At 37.7% G+C, this 11,082-nt stretch overlaps 1 pseudogene; it reads left to right on the top strand.

The window, feature by feature from the left end:
* The first annotated feature begins 9,462 nt into the window (after window positions 1-9,462).
* Window positions 9,463-10,623, top strand: LOC141506351 (coiled-coil domain-containing protein 34 pseudogene; annotated as a pseudogene).
* Window positions 10,624-11,082: the final 459 nt, after the last annotated feature.

The raw sequence follows: 11,082 nt of genomic DNA, 5'->3' as shown, positions 1-11,082 counted from the left end.
GGAGAGAGGGAGAGGGGGAGAGAGAGAGAGAGAGAGAGAGAGAGAGAGAGAGAGAGAGAGAGATTCTCACTGTGTAAGTACAAAATTCTAAACAACGCTGTTCTCATTTCCATTTTCAAGATTCACATATACAATTTTTCCAACCCTAGATTTTCTCTGTAGCTTAGGTACAGGGTCTACGTATAGCTTTTTTATTTAATTTTTTTTATTCACATTTTGCACAAATTTTTTTTACATTAATAAAATATTCTTGTTTACAAGTAAACAAAATACCCCTCCCCCCCATGAATATAGATAGACTTGCTTGGGTGAAAAAAAGTAAAGGGGGGAGAGAGAAAAAAAATTAAAATTAAAAAAAATAATAGTAATAATTGTAGGTATGGCCAGGTGGCACAATGGAAGAAGCAACAGCCCTGGAGCCACGAGCACCCGAGCCCATATCCAGCCTTGCAAACCCAACAATCACCCAGCCATGTGACTGCAAGCCACCCGATTCCCACTGCCCTGCAAAAAACCAAAAAGAAGAAAAAAAAGACCCAAAATAAAATAAAATAGTAATGATAGTAGGGGTGGCTGGGTGGCAGACAGAGCATTGGCCCTTGAGGTAGGAGCACCCGGGTCCAAATCTGGCCCCAGACACTGAAAGATCACCCTGCTATGTGGCCTCAGGCAGGCCACCCAGCCCCACTTGCCCTGCACCCTCCCCCACATAATAATAACAAAAAATGTGCTTCAGTCTTTGTTCCAACACCAACAACTCTGTCATGGGTGGATCACATTCTTTATGATAAGCCCATCACAAAAGTTACTTCCATATTTTTCCAAAGTGGCCATTGCTGATCGCAACTCCCTCCTTTCTTATTTCTCCACTACCATGTACTATATTTTCTCTCTCCTTTCACTCTGATTCTGCTGTAGGGTCGCTGAGTGGCACAGCAGACAGATTCATGGTCCTGGGGCCAAGAAGCCCTGAGCCCCCATACTACCCCTTACACCCAGAATCTACCTGGCCCTATTGTCCTGGGCAGACCTTCCAATCCCAGCCCCTTGCAACAAATAAAAAAGAAAAAATGTTATATCTGACTACTCTCCCCCCATGGTCCATCCTCTCCTCCTTTATTCACATCCCCACCCCTTCCCCCTGCTCGCCCCCTCCTTCTTACTCCAGATATCTATACCCCATTGAGTATATATGCTCTTTCCTCTCCTAGCCATCTCTGATGAGAGCAAAGGTTCCCTCATTCCCCCTTGCCTCCCTACTTCCATATCATTGCAATAGCTCATTGTAATAAAAATAAATCTTATTATGTGAAATATCTTGGACTATTCCCCCTCTCCTTTTTCTTTCTCTCATTCCATTTCCCTTTTTTTCTATTGACTCCATTTTTACACCATATTTTATCTTCGAATTCAGCTTTCTCCTGTGCTTCAACTGTAAAAGCTCCCTCTACCTGCTATATTAACTGAGAAGGTTCATATGGGTATTATCAGTGTCATTTTTCTATGCAGGAATACATGCAGTTCATCCTCATTAAGTCCCTCATATTTCCACGCTCTCCTCCAATCTCCATGCTTCACGTGAGTCCTGTATCTGAAGATCAAACCTTCTGTTCAGCTCTGGCCATCCCAAAAGGAACATTTGAAATTCCCCTGGTTCATTGCAAGTCCATCTTTTTCCCTGGAAGAGGACATTCAGCCTTGCTGGGTAGTTCATTTTTGGCTGCATTCTAAGCTCTTTTGCCTTCCAGTATATTATATTCCAAGCCCTACGAGCTTCCAATGTAGTTGCTGCTAAGTCCTGTGTGATCCTGACTGTGGCTCCATGATATTTTAACTGTTTCCTTCTGGCTGCTTGTAATATTTTCTCTTTGACTTGGGAATTCTGGAACTTGGCTATAATATTCCTGGGGGTTGGTTTTTTGGGATCTCTTTCTCGGGGGGATCAGTACATTCTCTCTATTTCTATTTTGACCTCTGCTTCTAGAATATCAGGGCAATTTTCCTGTAGTAATTCTTTGAAAATGATGTCAAGGCTTTTTTTCCTGATCATGACTTTCAGGTATTCCAATAATTTTAAAATTATCTTTTCTAAGTCTGTTTTCCATATCAGTTGTTTTTTCAATGAGATATTTCACATTTTCTTCTAATTTTTCATTTTTTTTGGTTTTGAAGTATTGATTCCTGATTTCTGGTAAATTCATCAATCTCCCTGAATTCTATTCTTTGTCTGAAGGATTTGTCCTCCTCAGAGAGTTTTCTTATCTCTTTTTCCATCTGGCCAGTTTTGCTTTTTAAAGCATTCTTCTCCTCAATAACTTTTTGAACTGTTTTATCCATTTGACCTAAGCTGGTTTTTAGCATGCTATTTTCTTCAGCATTTTTTTGGATTTCCTTGACTAAGCTGCTGACTTCATTTTCATGTTTTTCCTGCATCTCTCTCCTTTCTTTTTTCTTCCACCTCCCTCATTTGATTTTCAAAGTCTTTTTTGAGCTCTGCCATAGCCTGAGCCCAATTTCTGTTTTTCTTGGAGTCTTTAGATGCAGGAGCTTGTGCTTCCTCATCTTCAGACTGAGTATTTTGATCCTTCTTGGGCTCATTTGCAAAATATTTCTCAATAGTCTTCCTTTTGTTTCTTTGCTTGCTCATTTTCCCAGCCTGGGCCTGGTTTTGGGGGGCTTCCTGAGCTTTTGGGACACTCCCACAAGGGTCTCAGTGTGTGAGGTTCTGTCCTCCCTCCTGGTCTGTGAATGACCATAAGGACCCCCCCTCTGCCATGGGGCTGAGGTAGGGGGGCCCCTGCTGTTCTATGGGGGGGCCTAGACTGCAATCAGGATCTAAATGTGGTCAGAGCCCCAAAGTCCTGTTCCAGAGGCAGAGGACAGAACTCTGCAGTCTCTCTTCACTCCCCTTCCTCAGCTCAATGGGCTCATGCCCTGGGGGCTCCTGCTTACAGGCTCTGCCTGCTTCTGTTTCTGTATATGAGCTGCATAAAGACCAAGCTGCTTGCTGTATGCCCTGAGGGCTGGGCTCCCCGTGCTCACTATGGCAGAGGTCCCCTGCTGTTCCCCCACTTTGTGCCCGGTGCTCCTTGGGGTGCAGCTCAGGAGACTCCCCTGCTGCTGTGAGCTGTGACTCCCAGTGCCCTGGTGCTGCCTCCGGGAGGCTGAAGTTCTTTGGCTCTTGCGGGCCACCCCTCTGGCAAGCCGCCCCTCCGACCCCGGGGAGCAGAGCCTTTCTGCTCTTTTCCAGGTTACCTTGAGTAGGAGAACTGCCTACCTGCGTCCCTCTGTGGGTTCTGTCTCTCAAAAGTTTAGTTAGAGTCCGTAGCTTATGAGTTTTATCAGAGAGCTCCTAAGACTCAATCCCTTCTTTTCGCCATCTTGGCTCTGCCCCCTACATATAGCTTTTGATTAATGTTTCTAGAAATAAATTATGGTTGGGTATTAAGTGTGTATGGCTATAATAGTTTCAAAATTGACAATCCAATGTTTTTACACAAATACCTAATTTATATCATAATATAAAACATTTTGAATTTGACTAAGACCTGTTATAATTAAATACTTTCATTATATACTTTCATTCCAAGTTTCAGTCAATTATATATAATAAAATATTAGACATTGTATTACTGAAGTTTTTAGATAATTTTACAAAGTATTCAATTTAAATAAATTTCAAGAATTAAAAAGTCTTGATTTAATGAAAGAAATTAGTTTAAGGAGTGAAACCTAAGTGATATAAAATTATCGCATCAATTTTTTCTTTGTTCTTTTCAGATAAAACTTGTTTATTTAAACTCATTTAACACACATATTCACTATATTGAAGTACTGATGAGAAGATAGTGCAAAAGTAGTATCCAGTCAGTCTGTCAATAAGCACCTTCTATGTACCAGACACTGTGCTAAGTACTGAAGATACAAAGAATGGTTACATTACAAAGAAAACATTTGACATTACTTCAAGAGGTGTGTTAATGATTCCATGGCAAATGTTGAATCACACCAATTTATGTTATCAAGATGGGTATTTCTCTATGAAGTTCACTATAAGTCCTGAGCAGTTCTCCTGTCATTTGATGAGTAGGGGGATTCTGGAAAAATGACAAGGCATCTGAAAAATGATGATATGCAAGAGATTTCATGGAATCCCTGTGCTGGTCATACAGACTTGAACAATGTTTGGCAGCTCCATTATATCTAGTCATTTCAGAATAAGGAAGGTTGGAAAAGTGCACTCTTAGTCAAGAGAAAGTGATCACAGGGGTCTAAGAAACAGCATTACTCCTGGTCTCAGAAGATCAAGAAATTTGAGGAAAAGATTCATTGTAATTCCAAGGAATCAGGGGCCCTTTCAGAGAGTACACAAGGAGAGTAGTGAAATCCCCTTTTCCCAAATCATACCCCCCTTGGAAATACTGGAAACATCCAGCATCCCTAAAATAACTAGAAGTTTGGGAAACTGTTATTTCCCATTCCAGGAACAGATTCAACTTTAGTATAAAGTTTGAAGTCAAGGAACAGACTGGGGAAAAAAGCAAATGTAAAACCTGACCACAAAAAAAAAACCTACTGTGAGTGAGAGATAAGGTCAAGACCCAAACTTAGAAGAAAAAAAATTATTTCAAAAATTAAAATCAAGACCTTAAAGGAAAAAAAATGAGAATGGGCCATAAGCCCATAGATATTTTCTGGAGAAACTAAAAGCATATTTTCAAAATCAAAAATTGAAGACTGATAGAAGCAAAATATGGTAAAGAAATGAAAGTTAGGAAAGAAAATCATGCAACTACAAATAACAGAATAGTAAAAGAGGAGCAAAAAATATTGAATGAAAATAAAACTTTAAAAAACAGAATTGGACAAATGGAAAAAGAGTTTCAAGATATAATTGATTAAATAACTCTACATAAAGGAGAATTGACCAAAGAAAAGGAAAGATACAAATGCTCCCTGAGGGAAAATATTTTTATTATATTATTTAACTTATTATTTATTTTACATTCTTTTCTTTTTATTTTTTCAGTTCCAGATTTTCTCCTTCCCATTACCTCCCTTCTGAAAAGACAAACACAATTATATCCACTATATATGTACAAACATGCAAAAATGTATATCCATATTAGCTATATGATAAAAAGGGAGAAAGGAAAAAAAGGGAGGGAGGAAGGAAGGAAGGAAGGAAGGGAGGGAGGGAGGGAGGGAGAGTGGAAGGGAGGGAGGAAGGAAGGGAGGGAGGAAGGGAGGGAGGAAAGAAAGGAGGAAGGGAGGGATGGAGGAAGAGAGAGAGATTGAGAGGAAGAAAGAAAAAAGAAAAGGACAGAGAAAATTACATGTGAATTTGAACTCATCAGTTCTTTTTCTGGTGATTGATCGTATTTTTTCCACTATGAGTCCTTTAGAATTGTCTTGGATCAGAAATTAATCAAAATATGAAATCACTCCACTCATCATTTCTGTTAGCAAAATAGATCATCACAGTCACATGTCACAACCTATTCAGTCATTCTCCAAATGATAAGAATACCCTAAATTTCCAATTCTTTGTTCTAGTATATAAAAAAAAAGAAATGCTTTAGATATTTCTGAAGAGATGTGTTTTTTCCCCTTTGTCTCTCTTTGGTCTTTTTGTTTCTTTTCTTTTCTTTGCTTTTTTTTTCTTTTTTCTTTTTCCCTTTGCAAGGCAATGGAGTTAAGTTACTTGAGGGCTGGTGCTCTATTCACTGCACCACCTAGCTGCCCCTTTCCTTAGTCTTTCTGTAGTATAGCCCTCATAGTGGTATTGTTGGATCAAAGGTTATGCACAGTTTTATAGGTATGGGTACATCAATCTACATTGTTCTTATGAATGGTCAGATCAGTTCACAACTCTAGAAATAGTTAACTTGGATGCAGATTAACCCTCATTCAGCAAATGCCATTTCTGAGAGGTGTGTAGTGATACCTTGAAATTATTTTAATTTGCTTTTTGCTTGTCAATTGTGATACAGAACATTTTAATATGACTAGAGAGAGTCTGCTCATATCCTTTGACCATTTATCAATTGGAGAATATTTCTTGATTTTATAAATTTGATTTGGTTCTCTTATACATTTGATATAGAAGTCTTTAATCTGAAAAATTTGCTATAATTTTTATATTATTTATTTACAGTATCATTTAAGTGCAGCTTCCCTAATTATTTCTTTAAATAAGTCAAATTTTGCTTTTGCTTTGCCTGAGATAATGATGGCTACCGCTGTCTTTTTTACTTCAGCTGAGGTATAAAAGATGGCACCCCAGTTCCTTATTTCAACATTGTGTATATCTTTTTGTATCAAGTGTGTCTCTTGTATACAACATATTGTTACATTCCTGTTTCTAATCCATTTTGCTATACATTTCCATCGTATGTATTAACTCATACTGTTCACATTCACTGTTATGATTACTAACTGTATTTTTTATTCTTATTTATTTGCATTTCACCTTATCTTTCTCTTATCCTGACCATCTTCAAAAGTCTTACATCTAATCATTGCTTCCTTTAATGTCTTATCTTTTTTCATCCTCCTTTTCGTTTAACCCCTTTCCCCATCTATTTCCTTATTAAGTAAGAGAGATTTTTTTAAATATTCTTCTGTTGAGAGCAAGGTGCAATAGTTGCCCCTTCTACCCTTAGTTTCTCTTCATTAAAGATGTCTTCCTTTCTTGTCTCTTTTATTTGGGAAAAATTTCCCCATTAGGCCTTCTCCCTTCCCCTTTTTTCAAGTGCATCCTTCTTTATTATTTATATATCTATATCTATATCTATATCTATATATGTGCATATATACTACATATATGTATATGTATAGTGTGTGTATATAAATATATGTATATAATTATTCCAATATAATGAATTCACACTTATGCCCATTTATGCAGATTCTAACTGCCCTATTGATGAAAATGTTCTTAGGAGTTAAAAGTATCAATTTACCATATAGGAATGGAAATATTTTAAGTTTATTGAGACCCTTATGTTTATTTTCTTTTGTTTACCCTTTTTATTCTTCTTAGGATTATTGTAGTACATTGTCAAATTTTCTCTTCAGATTTGTAATTTTCTTTAAGAATGCTTAGAAATGGAGCAGGTAGGTGGCACAGTGGATAGAACACCAGCCCTGGAGTCAGGAGTCCCTGAGTTCAAATCCGACCTCAGGCACTTGATAATTACCTGTGTGGCCTTGGGGAGACACTTAACCCCTTGCACAAACCTAAAAAAAAAAAAAAAAGAATGCTTAGAAGTATTTTTTTCATTACATATCCATTTTTTTCCCAGAAGGGTTATAATCAAGTTTTCTGAGTAGGTTCTTTTTGATGATAAGGCTAGCCTTTTGGAATATCATGCTCCAATCTAAGTTGTTCAGTTTGTTTTGTTACCTTGATTGTGATTCCATGATATTAAAATTGCTTTTTGATTACTGGAATTTTCTTTTGCTCCTTTGTGTAGGACCTCTGTGATTGGTCACCATATTCCTGAGAGTTTCCTTCTGGGGATCTTTTTCAGCAAGTGATGGGTGGACTCTTGCAATTACTACTATTTTATCTTCTGAATCAGAGATATTGGTGCAATTTTCTTTGAAAATTTCTTGAAAGATGATTTTTAGCCTATTTTAGCCCATTTTTTGTCATTACTTTTAGGTAGTCCAATAATTCCTCAAATTCTCTCTCTCTCATTCTATTTTCTAAGTCAGATGCTTTTCTGGTGATTTTTTAATAATAAGAATTTTATTTTTTTCAGTTTTTATTTGATTATTTTATTTCTTACTATCAAATGGAGACATTAGCTTCCATTTACCCAATTCTAATTTTAGTGCATGAATTTCTTTGGTGAACTTTTGTACTTCCTTTTCCATTTGGCCTATTCAGGTTTTAAAAGACATCTTTTCCGCTGTGAATTTTTGTGCTCCACCTAGGACAATTCTGTTTTTAAAAACATATAATTTTCTTCAGTATTTTGTGCCTCTTTTGACAGTTGATTTGATTTTATAATTGAATGCATAGTTTTCATTCCTTTATCCATTTTTTTCCTCTACAACACTTTTTCCCTTTATTTAACTTTCCTAGAAATATTTGCTGGTTTTGGGTACAATTAGCATTTTTCTTCAAAACTTTGCTTGTAGCTATTTTCATATTAGTGTATCCATCAATAATTTTTTTCTTTGTCTTCCATGAAACACTAGTAGTTTTTGTTTTGTTTTGTTTTATTTTTTATGGCCAAGTTCTATTTTATTGTTTGTTCATTTTCCCACCCTATTTCTTTACATTGAATTTTATCTTAAGGTATATAAGAATGCTGAGTAATTGTGTCATGCTTCAATATTTTTCATGTTGCTATCTCAGAACTAGTTCAAGGATTCTGTGTTCAGAACTTTCAAGGTGTTGGTAAACAGCAAAAGATGTAGTAATTGTGTCCAGATGTAATCTTTCAAGAGATTATCCAGGGCTAAGATGACAGATAATAAACAGGGACTTGTGTGAGTTTTCCCAATCACCTCATATTTTTAAGTAATGCCACAAAATAAATTCTGCAGCAGTCAAACTCACAAAAGGATGGTGTGAGTTTCCACCCCAAGAAAACTTAGAAGGAAGTCAGGAAATGTCTGTCCCCAGAATGAGAATGGAGTTCAGTTTTGTACTCAGACAACAAAAGCTGTGTTAGCATAAGTTAGGTCCAAGTAAACCTGCCACATGCCTGGAGAGTGACTGGGCCTTTGGTCCTCTCAGCACACAAATAGCAAGCAGGTTGAAGAACTAGTCCGACGATTACAAGAGTCCCTTTATTTACATTGGGAGCAGGATTCTGTCTTATTAAACAATATATGGATTTGTGTCATAATTCCAAGGTAAAGAGGAGCACTAACACACTAGAGCTTTTAACCACAGGGAAAAGACGACCTTAGTCACAGTTGCAGCATGGAAAAGAGAGCTTTTGTTCACTCACTGACCACAGCATGGGCTAAAGGAGTCGTGATCTAACCTCTCCTTAGATCAAACCACCTTGGAAGAATTAAAAGCTTAGAGACACCAGAAACTAGCTTTGAAAACAATTGCACAAAAAGATAGAATTGTGGATAAGTGTATCCTTTACCTTGAAAGCACAGTCCAATTTTAACATGTAAAGTCAAATGTGAAAAAAAAAAACAGACTGGAAAGACGAGTAAACAATATAAATGAAATTTGACCTTAGAAAGTTACTATGAGGATGGGGAAGATCAAAACATAAACGCAGAAGACAACAAAGTTAAAACTACTACATCAAAAGCCTCAAAGAAAAATGTAACTTGGTTTCAGGGCTTGAAAGAGTTTAAAAAAAGATTTTAAAAATCAAATTTTAAAAGTTTTAAAAATCAAAGAAGAGAGCGCCTTTTGAACTCGGCCTCGGTGACAGCTCCCCGCGCCCCCGCGTCCCCAGCCCCGACCCCTGCCCGGCCATGCAGAGCCCGCAGGCCCCTGGCGGCTCCGGCTCGGCGGCCGCCCAGCGACAGCGAAGAGGCCGGGGAGCCGAGGCTGCGCCGGGCCGGCGGCGATGTAGGCGACCCCGCACGGAGCCGGCCCCCCGGGACCCGCACCCAGACCCGCACCTGGACTCGCGGACCCGCACCCGGATTGGGCCGGGGTCGGCGCTGCCCGCCGCCGGGGCCCCACCCCGGCCTGGCTGAGGAAGTGGAGAAGCCTGGGCCTGGAGAGAAGAAGGAGAAGGCCTAGGCCAGAGGGCGGGCTGGGGCCTCGGAAGGCGGCTCCAGAATTAAAGAAAAGAGGCAATTCAGAAAAAGAACATAAATCCCTGGATTAGAGAGGAGTCTGACACCATGGGAAAAATGGTTTGTTTGCAAAATAAAAGAACAACGAGCTCATATACAAAATAAAGCCTTGGAGAAACGAAGTTTACAAAAAAAAAAGCAAGATCGTGAACAAAGAAAAAATATGCTGAAGAAAAACACAAGGAATGGCTTTCAAAAAAAAAGAATGAACAAGGAAAAAAAGAAAGGGAACAGAATGTTAATAAAGAAATGGAAGAAAAATAGCCAAGGACCTAGAGAAAGAGTATTTGCAAGAAAAAGCTAAAGAAAAATATAAAGAATGGTTAAGAAAAAAATGGCTGAAGAACATGAGAAAACAAAGGAAAAGGAAAAAGAAAAGCAGCAGCTTGCTGAGCAACAGTTAAAAAAATGAAATCTGAAAAGAAGTTCAAGGAATGGCTTGAAAATGTGAAAAACAAGCCTCCTCTCATTCCAAGGAGCTATGGTTATGCCAATGGGAAGCTGACAGGTTACTACAATGGAATGGCCTACCCACCTCCAAGCTTTTATAATCCAATCCCATGGAAGTCTATTTACATCCCCCCACCTAATGAGCCAAAAACTTCTATTACTGTGAAGAACAGCAAAACACCTATATCCATTCAGCCTTACAGGTCCTCATCTTTGGTCTTTCATAAAAACAAGGGCAATCTTTGCCTTGGAACTCTGTGCAGAATACAAAGAGAGTATAGATATCCACATAGCCTCAAGACTAAGACACCCACTTTAAAAAAAAAGCCTATAACTATTTTTATTACTCAGTATTCACTCAATACTGGGCAATGTGTGTGATGATTTACCATTTACCATTTTTGCATTTGTTAGTTAATTAAGGGAGATATTTGCACATTTTTTAGTTTTATAAATGTTTTGATGTATGTTTATAAAATTAGTATCTATGCAATTAAGAAATGTTTGTATTTAATTTGTCTATAACTATTCTGTATTACCAATAAAATCAAAGATTGTTCTTGTGTTTTTCCATGAAAAAATCAAAGAAGAAAAATCTAGAAAATACATAACAGCAATGCAAGAAAATTATGAAAATGTGCCAATAGCTTGGTAAAGGAGGTACAAAAATTAAAATACCAAAGAATATAACATCTTAAAATACAATAGGCCTAATGTCAAAAGAGATACAAAAATTTACTGAAGAGAATGCCTTAAAATTTTGATTCAGTGATATTGAAAAGAAGATGCAAAAAAGTTCATAGAAGGACTTCCAACAAAGATGATGGATTGAAGTCAAGC

This window comes from Macrotis lagotis, chromosome 1 (assembly GCF_037893015.1).
Source record: "Macrotis lagotis isolate mMagLag1 chromosome 1, bilby.v1.9.chrom.fasta, whole genome shotgun sequence".
NCBI classification, from domain to species: domain Eukaryota; kingdom Metazoa; phylum Chordata; class Mammalia; order Peramelemorphia; family Peramelidae; genus Macrotis; species Macrotis lagotis.
The sequence above is the reverse complement of the archived record's forward strand: the minus strand, read 5'-3'. Positions and strand labels throughout refer to the sequence as shown.